This window comes from Scyliorhinus torazame, chromosome 4, assembly GCF_047496885.1.
Source record: "Scyliorhinus torazame isolate Kashiwa2021f chromosome 4, sScyTor2.1, whole genome shotgun sequence".
Lineage (NCBI taxonomy): Eukaryota > Metazoa > Chordata > Chondrichthyes > Carcharhiniformes > Scyliorhinidae > Scyliorhinus > Scyliorhinus torazame.
Genome location: NC_092710.1, coordinates 32,968,271 through 32,973,329, shown reverse-complemented (window position 1 = coordinate 32,973,329; position 5,059 = coordinate 32,968,271). Strand labels below are relative to the sequence as shown.

The window sequence follows — 5,059 nt, the reverse complement described above, 5'->3', positions numbered from 1 at the left end:
AATGCTCTCACCTTCTGACCTATTGCTTCCGTGCCCAGCCCCCTGCCATACTAGTTTAAACCCTCCTGTGTGACACTAGCAAACCTCGCGGCCAGGATATTTATGCCTCTCCAGTATTGTTGATCACATAATCGCGGGATGCTTCGTCCATGTCCAGTTGCACGTAAACATGGCTGACGCCCAGTTTATTGAACGTAAAAACCCCCCACAAGTGTTGCATTCATGTCTTTAGTGGTAAGTATGGGTTACCAATCGACTTTTCATGCTTGATTGACTGTTAGTTTATATCCCCGCAAATTTGGACAGTCTTATCTGGCTTGAGGACGTGTAAAATGCTTGAGTTCCACTGTACTAACTGTCCCGGTCTAATATGGCCAGATTTTCAAGATGCTGAAATTCTGCTTCCATTTTTTCTATCATGGACAAATGTAGTCGTGGCCGCGTGGTTAAGGCGATGGACTAGAAATCCATTGGGGTCTCCCCGCACAGGTTCGAAGCCTGCCGACTATCGATCTCCTTTTGGGCAGCACGGGACCACAGATGGTATCACTGTTGCTTCACAACTCCAGGATCCCAGGTTGGATTCCTTCCTTAGGTCACCGTCTGTGTGGAGTCTGCACATTCTCTCTGTGCCGACGTGGGTTTCCTCCGGGTGCTCCGGTTTCCTCCCACAAGTCCCGAAAGACGTGCTGTTAGGTAATTTCGACATTTTGAATTCTCCCTCTGTGTATCCGAACAGGCGTTGGAATCCCCTCGGCGACTTGGGGATTTTCGCAGTAACTGCATTGCAGTGTTAATGTAAGCCGACTTGTGACAATAAAGATTATTATTATAAAGATTATTATAAGGAACTAGTCTGACGCTCAAGGTTACAGAGCCTTAGAGTCTGCAAATATTTTGGCCTGGAACAAGTTTAACTTCCTCATTTCATCCCGGAAGACCACAGAATACATTTGGATGACTTTGTACACGTCATCTCGCCCACTTTGAGTATGTCCACTCAATTGAAGTTGATGTATTAGACAAGAGCCAGTCAAGCCCCATTAAGCTTGGGCCATGTGCATTTATCAGGACAAGTGGGAGCCAGACTGACTCACGCTTTGGAAATGCTATCTAAAACGAGGGTACAAATAACGCGCTACAAATGTGGAGGTCACCAGAATTAGTGAGAACGAAGGAACCGAAGGAAATCAGTATTATTGGGAAATGGTGTTGGGGACATTGGTGGGATTTAAGCCGACATACCCCTAGGGCCTGATAACCTGTGTCGCAGATTACTGAAGAAAGTGGCCCCTGATATAAGGGCATTGGTAGGCATCTTCCAAGAATATTATAGACTCTAGAAGTGTTTCCACGGATTTCTGAGAAGCTAATGTATTTTTAAAAATTTAGGGAGAGGGATCACAGGGAAGTATAGATGAGTCAGTTTGCTGTCAGTTTTGGGTAACATGTTGGATTCCATTATAAGATGTGTAATAGCAGAGCACTTGGAAATCTGTGCCAAGATCGGACAGTGTGATCATAATTTTATGAAATGGAACTCATGTGTAACAAATCAACTGGAAATAATCGATGAGGTAAGAAATAGAGTTGATGCGGGGGAGCCAGTAGATGTGATTTATTTGGGTTTTCTGAAGCTTTAACACAAACTCCCACGTAAGAGATTAGCGTGTACAATTTAAGTGCACAGGATTGGGAGCAGTGCACTGACATGGTTAGAAAACTAGTTGGTGGACAGGAAGGACGAAAGAGTAGGAATAAACAGGTCTTTTTCCAAGTGGCAGGCAGTGACGAGTGGGGTAACATGGGGATAGAGGCTCTTTCCATTCGATACAAATGGTTTAGACGAAGGAATTCAATGTATTAGTGAGTATAACGAAGACTTTGCAGACTGAATCCTGGGATAGTGAGACTGAAGTATAGGAGCAGATTGAGTGGATTGGGATTATATTCGCTGAAAATCAGAAAAATAGGGGAGGTCCACAGAGAAACATATATGGTTCTAACAGGAATAGGCAGCGTTGATGCAGGAAAAACGTACCCGATGGCAGCGGAGTTCAGAATCAGAGGATCACACTTTAGAATACATTGTAGACCGTTTAGGGTTCGTAGTAGGAGACACTTGTTCAAAGAGTATCCTGTCGTATTCTTTACCAGAGAGATCGGTTGAGGCCAAAACAGTGTATGTTTTCAAGAAGTGAAATATAGCTCCTGAGTAAATGGATCAAAGGATATTCGAGGGAAAGTGGGAACAAGCTAGCTCAGAATGAATGGCAGAGCAGTCTTCAAGTGTCTAATGGCCAAAGTCTTTTCCTGTTTTCTGTGATTTTATGTTACCATGTTTTCGTCACATAACTGATGATAGAGAGCCGATTATAAAACGGTGAATGGCCGGGTTGCATTCGTACAGAGTTTTGTGTACGTAACATAGCTGCACAATTGTGTGCATTGCCGGGTATGTTCTAGTGATGTAGGGGCATGGCAATTTCTGGAGCAGCGCTAATTAGAAATATTGGCAGAATGTTGTCAGGGCCCGTAGATTGAGCCTTTGCTGTTTACTTACTTTGATCCCATTTATTTCATTATATCTTTATAATTTTTGGTTCATTGTCGACAACTAACATGTACCTTTAAGTCGAGCGGAGGCAATACAGGATCAACATCTAAAACAGCTTGTTTACTCGTGTTCTACGATCTCAGGTTTTGTACTTGGGAAGTGAAAACTCCGACGTTTCAATACCCATCAGACTGGAGGGAAGCGATTCAATTGGTTAACTGGCATACAATGTGTTGGCTCAGGACTATCAGGGGAAAACAGCAGCAGTCAGTGCAGTGGCACCACGGCTGGCTATGATGTTCAGAAGGGAGGGTCAAAGTGCAGAAGAGCAATAGTCATAGGGGACTCTGTAGTCAGGGGCACAGATAGGCGCTTCTGTGGACGTGAAAGAGACTCCAGAATGGTATGTTGCCTCCCTGGTGCCAGGGTCCAGGATGTCTCCGAACGGGTGTGGGCATCCTGAAGGGGGATGGCAAACAGGCAGAGGTCGTTGTAAATAGTGGTCTAACGACATACGCAGGAAGGGGCATGAGGTTCTGCAGCAGGAGTTCAGGCAGCTAGGCAGAAAGATAACAGACAGGTCCTCTAGGGTTGTAATCTCGGGATTACTCCCTGTGCCCCGTGCCAGTGAGGCTAGAAATAGGAAGATAGAGCAGCTAAACACGTGGCTAAACAGCTGGTGTAGGAGGGAGGGTTTCAGTTATTTGGACCATTGGGAGCTCTTCCGGGGCAGGTGTGACCTATATAAGAAGGACGGGTTGCATCTAAACTGGAGAGGCATAAATATCCTGGCCGCGAGGTTTGCTAGTGTCACACGGGAGGGTTTAAAGTAGTATGGCGGGGGGGGGGGGGCGGGGGGGTGGTGGTGAGTACGGGCGCAATAGGTCAGAAGGTGAGACCATTGCGGGAGAACTAGGGAATAGGAACAATATGGCTCTCAGGCAGAGCAGACGGGGTGACGTTGCTGAACACAGCGGGTCTGGTGGCCTGAAGTGCATATGTTTTAGTGCAAGAAGTATTACGGGTAAGGCAGATGAACTTAGAGCTTGGATTAGTACTTGGAACTATGATGCTGTTGCCATTACAGCGACCTGGTCGTGGAAAGGGCAGTATTGGCAGCTGAACGTTCCAGGGTTTAGACGTTTCAAGCGGGATAGAATGGGATGTAAAAGGGGTGGTGGAGCTGCGCTCCTGGTTAGGGAGGACATCACAGCTGTACTACGGGAGGACACCTCAGAGGGCAGTGAGGCTATATGGGTAGAGATCAGGAATAAAAAGGGTGCAGTCACAATGTTGAGGGTTTACTATAGGCCTCCCTATTGTGATTGTAGTTTAGTCGGGCAGTATGGTCGGCACGGGCTTGGAGGGCCGAAGGGCCTGTTCCTGTGCTGTACATTTCTTTGTTCTTTGTTGTTCTCCCAACAGCCTGCGGGAGATAGAGGAGCAGATAGGTAGACAGATTTTGGAAAAGAGTAAAAAGAACAGGATTGTGGTGATGGGAGACTTCAATTTCCCCAATATTGACTGGGACTCACTTAGTGCCCGGGGCTTAGACGGGGCAGAGTTTGAAAGGAGCATCCAGGACGGCTTCTTAAAACAGTATGCAGCCAGTCCAACAAGGGAAGGGGCGGTACTGGACCTGGTATTGGGGAATGAGCCCGGCCAGGTGGTAGAAGTTTCAGTAGGGGAGCATTTCAGGAACAGTGAGCACAATTCAGTACGTTTTAAAGTGCTAGTGGACAAGGATAAGAGTGGTCCTAGGGTGAATGTGGTAAATTGGGGGAAGGCTAATTAAAGCAATATTAGGCGGGAACTGAAGAACCTAGATTGGGGGCAGATGTTTGAAGGTAAATCAACATCTGACATGTGGGGGGCTTTCAAGTGTCAGTTGAAAGGAATTCAGGACCGGCATGTTCCTGTGAGGAAGAAGGATAAATACGGCAATTTTCGGAAACCTTGGATAACGAGAGATATTGTAGGCCTCGTCAAAAAGAAAAAGGAGGTATTTGTCAGGGCCAAAAGGCTGGGAACAGACGAAGCCTGTGTGGAATATAAGGAAAGGAGGAAGGAACTTAAGCAAGGACTCAGGAGGGCTAGAAGGGGTCACGAAAAGTCACTGGCAAATAGGGTTCAGGAAAATCCCAAGGCTTTTCAAACGTATATAAAAAGCAAGCGGGTAGCCAGGGAAAGGGTTGGCCCACTGAAAGATAGGCAAGGGAATCTCTGTGTGGAGCCAGAGGAAATGGGCGAGGTACTAAATGAATACTTTGCATCAGTATTCATCAAAGAGAAGGAATTGGTAGATGTTGAGTCTGGAGAAGGGTGTGTAGATAGCCTGGGTCACATTGAGATCCAAAAAGACGAGGTGTTGGGCGTCCTGAAAAATATTAAGGGTGATAAGTCCCCAGGGCCTGATGGGATCTACCCCAGAATACTGAAGGCGACTAGAGAGGAAATTGCTGAGGCCTTGACAGAAATCTTTGGATCCTCACGGTCTTCAGG

The 5,059-nt window shown here is 46.5% G+C and overlaps 1 non-coding gene across 1 annotated transcript; it reads left to right on the top strand.

Annotated features, from left to right (window-relative positions):
- The first annotated feature begins 428 nt into the window (after positions 1-428).
- On the top strand, positions 429-510 carry trnas-aga (transfer RNA serine (anticodon AGA)). Its single transcript has one exon. It is a non-coding gene; the product is annotated as a tRNA-Ser (tRNA).
- Positions 511-5,059: the final 4,549 nt, after the last annotated feature.